At 40.2% G+C, this 15,427-nt stretch overlaps 2 protein-coding genes across 2 annotated transcripts in view; both read right to left on the bottom strand.

Moving 5' to 3' along the window:
- LOC105353610 (hemicentin-1-like) overlaps nt 1-15,427 on the bottom strand; it is a 703,897-nt gene that overhangs the window by 319,985 nt on the left and 368,485 nt on the right. The window lies entirely within an intron of this gene.
- LOC101170814 (vasoactive intestinal polypeptide receptor 2) overlaps nt 1-15,427 on the bottom strand; it is a 44,241-nt gene that overhangs the window by 13,252 nt on the left and 15,562 nt on the right. The gene's annotated exons all lie outside the window — the stretch shown is intronic.

The raw sequence follows: 15,427 nt of genomic DNA, 5'->3' as shown, positions 1-15,427 counted from the left end.
ATTTAACTATGAACAATTTGGGACTCATTACTTTCACTGACTTCTCAGTTTCTGTGATTGGACATGGTTTTATTTTGGGGGGGTTTCCACATACCTGACATGTTTCGACCGTGGAAACATGTCCGGTATGTTAGAACACAACCGTGACTGATAACAGAAGAACCAACAAGTCAGTAAATAATACAGACACTATGAACGTTATTGATCTAACCTTCTTTCCCCTCTAAATCATTTCTAAAATGAGGCGGCCTTAAGCCATGCTTTCAGTGTTTCTGTGAAGACAGAAAAGAGACATTTTCTACATTTTTTGGACAGACCTCAGACCCTTCCAACCCCCAATACATTTATGGACAAGATGAGGAGGAAGGTTCTGCCCATTCCAGCATGTGATGCAGTCTGTCGTTGACAGATGTTCCAGTGTTTGCCTATACTGGTTTCTCCATGTTCCAGTAACAAACATTTTGATCGTCTTCACAGACATCAGGAATTTTGGATTATTGATCCTGTTGCAGTTCCTCACAAATGTAGAATCCAGTGGTTTCATCTTGGTTTCCCTGTTGGTTCTCTGACAGCTGGTTTCAGGTAACATGGATTCCAGGATTTTGAGTTTGTATGAGGGGCCGTATAAGACATTATTTATTCTGAACCATTCACATTCATACATTCTTGCTCTCACAGTCATATATACTCTCTTTCGCATACATATATTCTCTTACGCATCCATATATTCTCTCTCTCACATTCATACATTCTTGCTCTCACAGTCATATATACTCTCTTTCGCATACATATATTCTCACTTGCACATCCATATATTCTCTCTCTCGCATGCATATATATTCTCTTACGCATTCATATATTCTCACTTGCACATCCATATATTCTCTCTCTCGCATGCATATATATTACTTTACACATACATACATTCTCACTCTCATTGTCACTCTTAAAAAAGAATGTATGTATGTGAAAGACAAGTATATATGAACGTGTGAGGAAGAGTTTATATGTGTGTGTGAGAGAGGAGTATGCATGAAACGGAAGTTACTTTGCATGAAAAGGAAGGCACTTTGAATGAAAAGGAAGGCACTTTGAATGAAACGGAAGGCAGATGATTTCTCGTGCTCTGATTGGACGAGAGGCCGCCACCTCCCATTTTGAACAGACGCCAACACGAACCAATAAGAAGGCCATCGGAACCTTAAGAAATATTTTATCTTCACCTCAAGTGGTCACAAATCTGTCTGCATCTCTAGAGACACAAAGGAATGTCTCAAATACCAATAATGGTAATAGAAGTGCCACCGAAACAGAAAATCCGTATCCACCTTATTCCTAGCCCCCATGAGCCTTTGCGTGAATTATGGGCGACACTTCCTGTAGACGCTGGAACACGCATTTACATTAAAACAAATTCCTCTTGTTTTCGATCCATAACTACATATAAATGTGGGAAAACCAGCTGTCATTTCTTAAAAAAGGCAACGGTGAGGTGGAGATGAAATATTTGTTAAGGTTCCGATGGCTGCAGGACCCCCGTGGCTACTTCTTGCCGGTTCGTTTTTTTAAAAAAAATAAACTTTATTAACAATATCTTGCACATACAAAATACCAAACACAAAACTCCACTGTGTGCAAAATACAATCTTCACGTTCGCCATGAGAATGAACAAAAAAACATAATGATAACCATGTAAAACAGGTTATGCAAAAAGAAAACAAAAATAATAAGGCAAAGGAATCTGTTAAAGTTTCAGGAGAGACCATGTTTCAACTGTTCTGACAGCTTTTTTGTTAGTGGAAGATTTAATACTGTTCACATACAAAACCATTTCTTTCTGAAAAACATAAGACACGTTTTTTTTGTTGGCATATTTACACTTGTGTATAAAGTATTTAGCCATAATTATAAGTAAATTAACTACATATATTTTTTCTGCATTAAGTCTTTCTTGTGTAAAATATCCAAAAATAATATGCTCGTAAAATAATCTATAATCTTCACATAGATGAGTTCTTATAAAATGTATCACATCTTTCCAAAATAGTTGAGTGAAAGAGCAAAACCAAAAAAGATGAGGCACAGTTTCTGGTGAGGAATGACAGAATGAACAGTTTATGTCCAGATCTTTTTTAAACTTAGTAAAGAAACGTTTCACTGGATAAAATTTGTGAAGAATTTTGAAAGAAATTTCTCTGATTTTATTGGTGATGAAATACTTTTGTGGCAGGGTCCAAACCTTTTCCCACTGAATTCTACATCCAAAGCTGTTCCAGTATGAGATAACATACGGTTTTGTGGCAATCTCATTTTGAAACAGAGAACAGATACTTTGATTATTCCTGCTAGCTGAAAAACATACCTTTACACAACACAAGTCTGTTAATTTGGGATTTCTTGCTGGTTCATGTTAGCGTCTGCACTGTAATCCCTAGCGAGTTGACTGAACTTAAAAATTATTTTGTAACAGATTACGCAACAGTTAAGTTATATTATTAAAACTTTTAAGTTAACATTTATTAAAATTCATATTGTCAGTTGGCTTACATTTGTATTATTTCATATAAAAAATATTAAGATTCCTCAACTTATAAAAGAGAGATTATTTACTTAAAGTTTTTAATATTTTCCAACTAAAAAACGCTTTAACTAACTATATTTTTATATTACTCAACTCATAAAATATGTAAAATTCACTCAAATGCTTTATAAATTCTTTAACTCATTAAATGTGTAGCATTGAAAATATTTAAAATTCTTCAGCTTAAAATGTATTCTAAACAGAGATATTGATACTGCCCCACTACATTTTAAAGGCTAACATTGATAAAAACCAACAAACGTGAAGGCCACACAATAGTGATTGCTTAATACACTTTTTTTAATTGCTCTTTAAAAAAAAGCACAAATATCAAGAGGATGAAGAAACAATAAGTGCAATAAAACTGCATTATAAGAGTGCCACACAACATATTGACAAAAAGAGTTGGTTTTGTATTTTACGGCAGAAAAAGCAAATGATCACAACAAAACACATTAGTTACATAACACTTAAACCAACAAATAGTCCATTCTGGAAGACTCACTCAACGAAACATTCTTCAGCGTCAATAAATGTCCTTTCAGTGGTTTGCTGTCCTCAAGGCTCAAGACAGCATTCTGAATAAATATGAAGGCAAGTTCAAGTTTTTTGGGGTGCTGTAGGTCCAGAGCATAGATGTCCCCGAAGAGTTAGAAGAGATTAGTCAGCCAGATGTGTGGGACCACTGACGGCAGCATCCGGAGCGTCACCACGACAACTGAGAAGATACCCACACCAGTGTCTGTGAGGTCTGGTATTCTGGAAAATACAAAACAAAAAACACAGATGAGTTCAGACCCTCAAAGATATTCATCACACTAATGTCCAAAACTGACATTCCTGCCACCTGTCAATGGGAATCTTTTCATGCTAACATTCTGTTAGCTTTTAATCAACTGGCTATGATGTTTTAAGGACCAACTCCAATTAAAATTGTGTTTTTAAAAAGTTCTTTAGCATTTTTCTGAAGGAGGACATTTATAAAATAATTTAAGACTAAAGCTTCATTTTTCTTTATTCAAATAATGATGGATCAGGAGCAGAAAAGGTAAACGAAACTCCACTCCTTCCAATCAGGAGTCCCTGATGTTCGCCTTTCATCTTCCGTCTCAGTTTTAAAACCATTTAAAAATATCACTCAGTTTACAAACTACAAACAATTGCCCTATTTATTATGTCACTCAATAAAATCTCAATCAATATTAAAGGATTAGTGAAAACCATTGACAGGGAGTCGTGTGCACTTACTGTACAGGTCTTGAAGAAGTTGGAGGCATCTTCATGCAGATAAACAGGAAGTGCAAGGAGGACAAGTGCCCGTCTCATGTTCACGTCACGCTGGTCCTAAAAGAATAAAAAGAAATATCCATTACCTTTGAAGCAAATGCAGAGCAAACACTTCCAATATTTACTTAAGGAACTTTAAGAAATAATAAAATGATACCTTTTCTAGATGTCTATTTCTAGTAAGAGGACAATACAGTGTTTATGTCATGATCCACTTCAGGTCAAAGACCCAAAGTCATTTGAAGGCAAGTTACACCGTGGCTTCTTACAGCTGTTTACAAATGATTTGTTATCCGTTTTTGAATTATGCACATTAGAAATTCACCTGGAGGTCATAAATCCTAACCAAGCTGGCCAGTTCCTGTCTGTTTTGGTGGACTTAGTCTCAGAAAAGGGCAGCTTTAAGTTACACAAACATGTAAAAACTGCACAATTTCCTCTGACTGCATCTACTCTACATAAATCCATTTCAGATCTTGACAGATGAGTTTTCATGGTTTCAAATGATGGAATGGTGCTAATGCAACATCATTTTATTATTGTAATATACTGTCATAAAGACATGACAGTATTCCAAAGTGTCTCCACATACATGGCAGTGGAAACACTTTGGAATATTGGCTATGTAGTACTGCAGTATTATATGTAGTACTGCATAGTGCCAAAGTAACAGAACACAACTTGCACCTCCATTCCATTGTGCCACCTTCAGCCTGCAATCTAAATATGTTTAGTTCAAATGTAAATAATTTCAGCTCTATTTAGACCTTTGGCTAGTTAAAATGTGCATAAATGTTTCCATGCTGCCGTATAAATCTAATAATGGTAATAGTTCAGGATGAATATATTAAATAAGTATCAAACTCACCCACTTGACGGCTCTTTTCTGGTGAAATGGTGACTTTCTGGTGAACTTTCTGAAGTTCAGTATCAGAAAAAGTCCAAGAGAGATTTTTCAATGTTAAAAAATGTTTCAATTATATTCTGATCAAAAAACATTTATTGCACTACACAACCTATTGCATTTTTTGTTTTTTTAAAATAGCTCTAGACAAATAACTGAGACAAGTTACCTCGCTGGCCTTGGCGTCTACCTGGAGGTGAAACACTGAACACTCTGTAGTTCGGTACCTGAACACAACACGAGCACGTTGATTAATTTATTTTTACAAAAACCTTTTTTATAACGGAGATCAGTGATTTATAAAAGCTTAAAGCTGCATTCAAAACCCAATGCTTCCATGTAGCAACCAGGCTTAAAACTGTTGGCGGTAGCTCCTCCCACACAACCGTTAGAGGCTTTGAGTGACATTTTTGGACAAATGTCCAGCAGCAAACTTTAGCCACAGACAGAGGCCTCCAACGCGAATTTCACACGCGGATCATGTTTAGTGTGATTGCAGCATAACAGATCATTTCTACCTCTGAAAAAAAAAAAAAACCTCATCACTGTCGTAACTTACGGGCAGAAATGCATTTTGGGTTTGGCTCGCCATACGTCTGCTAATATGACAAACTAATCATGTATGCATTGCCACATTAAGCTCTAAAACAATCGTAACACACATATGTTTAAACAACAGTAAACCACATTTACGGTAGTATAAGAGCATTTTTAAAGCATTCATTCATAAACCATGAACGATACTTACCAAATTAAATCAGGGCTGAAGACAAGACGGCACCATCAGCAATGAGGCGGATGAAAAAAAAAACCCGAGGTTGGGGCGTCTTGAAGCGGGACGAAATCGCAACGCTTTGCAGAATAATAAAATGCTCGACTTTCAATTTCAAACGTCGCATACTCGCATTCGGCAAATCCAACATGGCCACCTGAGCTAACGTAGAGAAAACGAAAGACCCTCCCACCAGTACGTGATGACGTCATGACGCTACTTCAGGGATCTTAAAATTTTTGAGTGCTAGATACAAATAAGCTTTAAAATATTTAGCACTGTTAAGTTAAATTTGAAAAAATCTTGATAGAGCTTAATACTTTATAGTTGAATCAACTACAAAATGACATTTAAGTTGTGTAACCTTAATAGTTATGAGTCAGTACAAGTGATAGGGTTTAGTGTTCAAAATGGGAGGTGGCGGCCTCTCGTCCAATCAGAGCACGAGAAATCATCTGCCTTCCGTTTCATTCAAAGTGCCTTCCTTTTCATTCAAAGTGCCTTCCTTTTCATGCAAAGTAACTTCCGTTTCATGCATACTCCTCTCTCACACACACATATAAACTCTTCCTCACACGTTCATATATACTTGTCTTTCACATACATACATTCTTTTTTAAGAGTGACAATGAGAGTGAGAATGTATGTATGTGTAAAGTAATATATATGCATGCGAGAGAGAGAATATATGGATGTGCAAGTGAGAATATATGAATGCGTAAGAGAATATATATGCATGCGAGAGAGAGAATATATGGATGTGCAAGTGAGAATATATGTATGCGAAAGAGAGTATATATGACTGTGAGAGCAAGAATGTATGAATGTGAGAGAGAGAATATATGGATGCGTAAGAGAATATATGTATGCGAAAGAGAGTATATATGATTGTGAGAGCAAGAATGTATGAATGTGAGAGAGAGAATATATGGATGCGTAAGAGAATATATGTATGCGAAAGAGAGTATATATGACTGTGAGAGCAAGAATGTATGAATGTGAATGGTTCAGAATAAATAATGTCTTATACGGCCCCTCATAAGTTTGCTTGTCTTCATTCATGTTCTCTCACAGATACAACTAACCACTTTCATTTCCTGCCACAGGTGTTCTGTGACTTGTGCTCATCTGGTCTCTAACCTCTCCAATAGAAGTCTTTACGTTTCAGGGATTTGGAAATTCAGACTGCATTGTACCGATCTTATGTTTGGATGGTTTACCTGTGAAGTCAAGCCTTCTTTGATATTTCCAAATGAATTAAAGGATCAAGGATGATAAAATAAAGGTTAATTAATTTGAAAAAGTAAGCCTATTAAAGTAAATCTGCAGTTTAGATTATTATATGTGCAGGAATCTGGGACAAGGATCGTAATGAGTGTCGTTTCCTCTCCATATCTGAGCTCTTTCACAATAAGAGCTTGGTTGGGGTCGGTGTGTGAGTCTGGTCCGTCTCAAAGCTCTCTACAAACCCTCCTCCGACTCTTCAAAGCATCGCAGATCTGGAGCTGTCCATGCTGCCCTGTGTGTGTGCGTGTGTGTGTGTGTGTGTGTGTGTGTGGCATATGTGTGCTCGCCCAGCGTTCATAGCTCTCTCATCCTCTGTAAACAACATTCCCTTCGTCTGACACACTATCTGGAAATGAGCTGAAGCCACACACTCAAGCAGTGGATACACAGCATGTGAACGTTACACAACATTACACAAACATACAGAAAACACCTCAATGAATGGATTTGTGTTTTCGAGCTTTACAAACTTATTCCAACTAAATCCTCCAAACAGAAAGTTTGAAACGGTTCCTGCTGAACAGAATCTGTCATCTTTCTGATGTAAACTCATAACAGAGTCCTCACGGAGATGGATTTCCCGGTTGAGGTGGGGGTGCAGCCAAAATGAAATGCTGTGTGTTTAAGGGGCACTTATGCAGCTGCTGCACTGAGTGCAGACACTTGTCCTTTAACTTAAATATTTCCATTTTAGGAGACTCCCGGTCCCCCACTTGATCCCCCTGTCAGCTCTTCTTTTGTTCTCTCCCTCTTTGGTCAGTTCCTGGTGTCATCTCCTTCTCCTATCTACTTTGTGGTGCTTCTCTTCTCCATCATTTCTTTTGTTCCTCCCCTTCTTTCTTGGTTGGAGGATCCTCATGCTAATATCTGCTGTCCTGCTGTAGCCTGGTTTTTGTGAACTCGAATGCGTTCCCTCCAAACATGATGTGTTCCCTCTGCAGTCTGCATTCATCTAATCTGTTATCTGTCTTTTGTGCTTATCTGATGAGCGGCCGCCAAAACTCCTCTGATATCTCTTTTCTGGTTAATCAGGAGCAGACCACACAGCTTCAGCTCAGTAATCAGCCTCTGAATAAGAGTTTCCACCTAAAGGAGGGTTCAATGTTTACTTAGATGAGTTTATCAGTGAGGATTCATGTGATCAAAGCATTTCTTCTTCAGTTCTAACAGCTGATGGAGGATTCCGGTTCTTGATGCTTTGATTACTTCAGAACTGGGACCAAAACTTCAATAAGTAGATGTGAGCAGATGCAGATGGTTCCATTATCAGAGGAGTTAATGTCCTGTTGCCTGATGAAGTTCAGAGGTGGGGGCATTCGTCAGTGGTTTTTTTTGTTGGTGGGTGTGAATGGACAAAGATTTTAGAAGAAGTTTTAACATAAAAACCCCAACATATACAAAAACCAAGAGTTACAAGGACTAAACTAAAACATAAAAAAGGCACAAACATCTGTACACATGTACAGACCTCTGACAACAGAAGTGAAGCCTGCAGTAAGGTGGGACGGAGTGGACTCTTTCACCTCAAGAACTTGGATAAAACGTGAAATGAGTGATTAGGGTGAGAAAACTGAGGTTCTGACCACAACTTAGTGAAAACCACAGGCATGAATACACTGAAGGAACAATAAATGAAACTGAAGCAGCTCAGGACAAACTTTACAGTAAACCCTTGTTTTTCGCGGGGGTTATGTTCCAAAAAGAACCCGTGATAGGCAAAATCCGTGAAGTAGAAACCTCTATTTTTTTAACAAGTATTATACAATTAAAAACTCGATTATACATTGAAAAGAAAGAAAAAAACATTTTACAGGCTCAAGCATTTGTTTCACAAATAAAAGTAGTTTAGAAAAGTTTTTTCAACAAATAACTTCTGTGCTGTACAGTCAAATAATAATTTTAATCATCAACGTGAACAGAAGGCTTCAAATCGCGGATATTAGCCCCGCCCACCGCGACCCGAGAGTAATTGAATTAAACGGGAGAAAATTTAAAATGATTATGAAAAAAATACAAAGTACAGTCGGACAAATAGCGACTCAGGTGTATTTCACAGCTCTTCAGACTGAGCCGCTGCATCCTGACTCCACTCTGCAGTGTTTTATTCTGTTGAAGCCCGCGGTGCAGCTGTGTTTGTTCAGGAGAAGAACATAGTGATTGACAGTTGTTGTCACTCTTTTTCTATGGGTTTTAGAGAAACTCAAAATTGCAGGAGAATTTGCATGTACGTGTTGTATATCTGGCAAGCTGTTTTACGTATGTGTACATATTAAACTGCAACGTTATTGACGCACAGGTAGAGAAGAAGCGGAGTGACTTTTTAGCAAATCAGAATGCAGAACACAATGCAAGATGCAAATCCGTGAAGTAGCGAAACCGTGAAAAGTAAACCGCGTTATAGCGAGGGATCACTGTATTCTGCTGAGGACCTGAGGGAAACAAACAGAAAGTCTAAAAACCGAGTAGAACCCAAACACAACATGTCAAACTAAACCTGACTTATAACAAGAACCCAACCAGGAAAAGAAATAGATTAGAACGACTAGACAGACTCTTACACTAAAGAGTTAAAAATAAAATAAGACTGAAAACTAAGGAGAGAGAAGGAGAAAGATGAATCTTCAATGGACGACATAAAGAGAGTGATGCAAACACCACCTGATCTCAGAGGTAACATCAGTATTATCTGCTGAAGAAGAGACACTTTACACAAATCCTCTACTGATAGATGATCATTTTCTTACAACACAGAAGTAATGAGAGCCGGCTGACCCTTTCCTATGGTCACATGAGTTCTAGAAACAATTCAGTTTTCATTATAATTCCACAGTAAAAGTATCTTTGCTGTATATCCATTAAAATCATAAATCAGAGGGAAAGAGCAGATGGAGCATAACTCACAGAAATGTCTTTGGACAGACGCACAGATGATGTTCAGAATAAAGCGGCTCCAGTTCAGGCTGACAAACAATCATTTTCTTCTGTGGATGATTTATCCTTTGCTGCATTTGTCTGTTTAGTGTTAATGTTCACACACACACCAGCAGGCAGCCCTCTCAAGTGGGACTCCCGGGCCTCCAGCCGGATAAATGATGACCCCAACTGTTGGCCCTGGTCTGCCACAGACAAACTGCCATTCAAGTCCAAACTCACAATCGTCCACAAAGAAAGACTTGGCTCTCAAGAATCAAGAATCTCTCTGTCTTTAGCTTCACTGTTGATACAAGACAAAAAGAAATGCTGAACTTCAGGCAGATTTTAGCACAGACAACAAAAAGGCTTTTATTTAAAGAAAATCACCTCTTCAAATTGCAGAGGCAGATTTATTTCCTGACCACTGTTTCAAAAAGTGATGTCTGAGCTCAGCTGAATGTTTTCCAGATGGAAACAGTTCAAACTGTTGTGAGACTCTGACACAAACAGAAGCTGCTCTGAGATCCAGAAGTTCCACCTGAAGGGTCTGGAGATGATCACCGGCCTGCTGGGTGAAGCTCTATGAACAAACAACAGGGAAGCATTTCGGCTTCATTGATAAAATGGACATGCAGCAAACAAACTCACATGGGGATAACCCTGGCAGGAAGCAAAACTTTCACAATAAAACAATCAGAAAAACAACTTCATGCACTGGTTCACATCTTTTCTACTTCTGGTAAATGTTTACTCTTTACCAGATCAACTCACCTTGCAGTCATTAAATCTACATTCACATATGAGATGAGGATTCTGTGAGAAACTACCTTCAGTGATTCAAAGGTTGCATTGGAGAAGTATTGTGGTCTTCTCCATCTGCCCCAAACTCTCAGCTGCTTTGTTTTCTGCAGCAGAAACAACCTCAAATTTGACCTCTGCATGAAAAAACAAACTAAGATCGCTGTTTCAGATTCAGCATCCTCCCATCAAGATTAGCGTCAGCCACAGTCGACCTCCTCATCTCGTGTTCCTGGTGTTGCAGCTGAACCTGCTGATAAGTCTGAATCATGCTTCCTGACAGTTTCCTGTGAGGTTCAGATCTCCGACCAGAATCCGATCGCAACACAGAACTGAGGCCAGCCTGTTTCAAGCCTGAACCTGAACACACCCAGCCAAGAAATGAGGACCAGGAGCCTTTGCAGATCCCCCCCCCCCCCCCCCCCCCGGGCATCAACTGCCCAAACAAACCCCTCTGAGAGCGCCGCAGAGCACTGCACGCCAAAACGGGTGTTCCACATGCAGCTTCAGGCCTCCAGCTGCCACCCTCATGGACAACAGAATACCCCCATTTCTGAGTGTATATTTAAACATCTGCACAAATTGATACCTACCCCCCAACTCCTTTTACTGAAGCTGACGCTAACCAGGGAGAACCACGTGTTGCAGTTCCATCAACATCCACTAGGGGCAGGTTGCAAAAGGGAGCGATTCTCTGAAGAGTTTCTGTTGAAAAGTCCACTTATGTGCATTTCATTTGTGGTAGATCCATGAAACTTTATTCATGACAACTCTGGAGGAGGTTGACTTTTTTAAAGAGGTTGCTTGATTTCGGCTGACAAAACTGACAAATTGTCCTTGTTTGGCCCAACAGATAGGCTCCAGCAACCCAGTGACCTCGATAGTAGGGGTGTAATGGTTCATTATAACAAACAATTAACTCAATTCAATATTTCGGTTACTGATTCGCTTCACTTTCGATTTTGGTTCGTTTGGAAGGATCTCGTTGGATCCAACTGACCTAAAATGGATCCAGATCATCTTTATCCCAAACTTCAACCAGTGAGACTCAGAGAGAAATTCCTGCTGCTGAACAGTGTAGTTTTCCAGATTCTTGTGTTTCTTCAAGTGAAAATGAAATCTGTGTCCAAACAAACAAGTAAACTAGAATGAATGTCAAATCCATTCACATGTTAGTTTCCTAAAGTTCACCATTGTTGTTTTTCCACATCCAAAGAATCCAAAGGGAACATTCTTAGAACATTCTAGACACTGGATGGTCACATGACTTTATTCAAAGTCTGTCCACACATTGGATTGAAAAGATGGACTGAACCGTATCTGTCACGGTGCCTGGCGGTCTCCTCCCCCCTCCAGCTCTGCCCTAATGTTCCTGATTGCCACCAGCTGCCATCACTCTCCTGATCATCTTCTGTGGATTCAAAAGGAGATCAACGCCACTACTCGACGCCAGTTTGTTACCCCTTATGGTGACTGCTCTGGTTCTAGCCTCGTTACAGCTTTGTTCCAAGTCTCTGGCTCTAACTAATTCTTTGCTCCCTGTCTCAGGATCCTACCGCTCACGAGTGACGGCAGCACGGACCTTCCATTCTACGCCTCAGGAGCACGGAAACTCTCGGCAGCCGCTAACCGCTTCAAGACCCTCCAGCCACGCCACAGCCACGTCTAACCTGGACACTCCTCAAACCAGCCATCTTCACATCTGGAGCAAACAATATATCCATTCTCATCCTCCACTTACCTGTCTTCCTTCTGGGTTGCAGCATCTGGGTTCCTCATCCTTGTGAAATCATGACAGTATCTGCTGCATCACGTGTTTTTATGGTATAGTAAAATAAACCTGCCATGTCTCAATCCAGATGGTATTTTCCGATTTTGATTTGAATATCGATTTATCTCATTTTGAAACAAATTTTTAACGGTGTGGTCAATTGGATTCGATTCTGCCTCAGACAGATGGATCTGTTTGGATCGTAGGAATAGTAATCAGATTATCGATTAATCGATCAATTGTTACATTCCTACCTGATCAGGAATGAGACGGTTTAGAAAAAAGGTTGAATTAAATGGAGCTCAAAAGTATGCATACTTATGGGAGTGGTTTGGTTGGTGGGTGGAGCCAACAGACACAAACTTGACAATGTTCCGCCCTTTTCCAGAGACAGATATTGTTTACAGTTTTGTTGACATAAAAATTATGAAACCAAATTTAAAAGATTATGAGAGATTGTCTGAGTTTTCTCCAGAGCCAATGTCTGGAAGCACATTGAACTGCTTTGCTATGGACAAACTAAATGTGGATTTGATTTGACAAAAATGTTTGTCCAGACAAAACAAGAAGAAAACATTTTGGTATCACTGTGCAAATGTAGGATTTTGAGCATTATGTGGAATTTCATTAAACTATAATACAGCTTATAGACATTTTTATATTTCAACAACTCAGCAGGAAAAACACAATTTTAGTTACAACATTGACACATTTCACTTTTAGCTCTCTCTACCGTTAAATATACCGACATTTCTTGTGTTTTGCTGTGACAATATGAGGCATAAGAGAGTCACGTTTAGCGAAAAATCTTTACAAACAAAAGGAAAAGGTTTTTTTAAATTAAGAAAAAAAGCAGAAAGACCCTTTCTTAAAAACAAAATATGTGAATGGATCGCTTCAATCTGTAAGCTTCTTCCCCTCAAAAAGATGCTAGTCTGCAGCTAAAAAAGTCTTTTAACTGAAGTGATGGTTTGAGGTTTTTAGCCGCTGTAGACAATATTTCACTTGTTTTTGAAGCCTCAATCCAAGAATGCAGAATGCAATGATTGGGGGGATGAATGATAAGCTCCATGGCATTTCTCAGGATGCCTCGGGTTAGATCTCAGAAAGAAAATGTGAACAGAGCAGAACAAGAGGAACAATGAGAGCTGAAGGTTTTCCCTTCAATCTGCCAACACGCTGGGGATCAAACATTCACCTGTGTCACTCCGCCTCCTAATCCTCTGCAGACTCAGGGGAAGGCGGGGATTTCATGAAGCTTTGACTTCGTTTCAGACAAGGGCGGATTAAAGAACTCCGACCGGGAACTGAACCTGCCACTCTGCTGGAGGAGCTGCAGGTCAAAGCCAGCGTCTCGCCACAACCCACCCTGAACCACATGCCTAACATCGTGGAGGTCCAGTCATGCCGCCCGTCATGAAAAAGTCCTTTTGACTTCATGTTGATAAAAAAAAAACAATGCTGGTCAGGGTTTTGGGTTTATTACCAAACTCTTACAACATGGTGAAAAACATGTGGTTTCTCTCCCCAGAACAGAGAGGCAGCTTTTGGTTTCTGTTTTTGCCCTCCCAAAGACCCCTTCTACCAGCTGCTCCAGCTAGAGTTTGTTCTGAGGACATCTGGGTAATTGTCCATTTGGAGGGGTGGGGCTGGTTGCTGCAAGGATTTATTGCTGTTAGGTCTGAGTGACGACCCAAGTTTAGGCACGGACAGGGTAAGAAGAAAGGTGATTTAGAGAGTTCAGAGGTCCTCTTGCTGAGCGATCAGATGCTCAGGGGACCGTAGGAGGGGGACGGGCCGTCAGTGACCTTAAGGGGAACTCAGGTCTGCTGAACTCTGGTAGGGGCAAAGGAGAAATTACTTCTTGAGGGTGGTGGAAGGCAGTCTCCATCCGGCGTGAGCAGTGAAGAGCGGGGTGCGCTGAGTGTAAGTGGCGAGGGGGCAGGAAGCAGCAAACGCCGTAACAAGGAAGGCAAAAATTGCTTGAGTAAGAGCGGGGTATTAACGAGAGATGAGAGAACACACACTGGCAGAGAATGGGTAAAAACAACCTAATATACCCCAGGACCTGTTCAGTCATCAGTGAACAGGTGAGTGGGGACAGGAAGGTGGAAGTGGAGAACCAGGGACAAATCCTGACAATTGCTAATTTTCTTTAATTTTGTATGTATGGTAAGACACAAAACCCTTTCTGTGGTGAACTTCAAGTGGGTCAGAATGAGCTGTCAGCAGGAAGAGTAAAGAATCAAACTCTGGAACTGTCACAGAAAATGTTCGTTTGAAAGTTTTGGGTCAAACTTCTGACTCAGTCAGGTGGATTTATTACACAGGAACTCAAAAAGGTAAGCTAAGCATCTTTAAATCTTCTGTGGATGCAGAAAACGAGAGTTTAAATTGGGTCAAAGCAAAGGTTTCACCTCTGCTTTTATTCTGAAGATGGATGGATCTGAACAACAAAACATCACCCACTGACAAAAATGCCGCCATGTATGACAAAAGCATCTGGAAGGTGAGCTTCCTGTTGCACCTGAAGTCACTTCTGACATCAGAGCAACAGTCAGACACGGGGGTGGTAGTAGGATAGTGAGGGGCTATCATTACTGACAGAGCCATCACTACTTTTTTGCTTTATAAAACCCTGAAGAGAACTATCTTCCATCCATCCATCCATTTTTTTAACCCGCCATGTCCCTTCCGGGTCCTTGGGCTGCTGGAGCCAGTCCCAGCTGCTGTTGGACAAAAGCGGGGGGGACCCTGGACAGGACTGCCACAGGGCACATAATCACTCCCACATACTCCCGCGTTCACACATGGAGTCACTGTAGAGTAACCTATGAGCCATGGTTTTGGACTGTGGGAGGAAGCTGGAGTGCCAGGGAGATCCACGCATCCTCGAGGAGAACAAACTTCCCACTAAAGGGTCCCAGGCAGGATTTGTGCTGAGGCCTTCTCGCTGTGAGGCAGGCGAGGGCGCCAACAACTGCACCACCATGCAGCCCTACACAGTCTTTATGCTGGACAACCTGCAGAGCTGGAAATCAAACAGTGAAGCTGAGTGGAAATCTGTTTCACCACAGACACCAGAAAACAGTCTCACTCTGGAGATCCTCCTC

Source organism: Oryzias latipes, chromosome 20 (assembly GCF_002234675.1).
Source record: "Oryzias latipes chromosome 20, ASM223467v1".
NCBI lineage: Eukaryota > Metazoa > Chordata > Actinopteri > Beloniformes > Adrianichthyidae > Oryzias > Oryzias latipes.
Note: the sequence above shows the minus strand (reverse complement) of the source record. Positions and strands in the feature narration are given on the sequence as shown.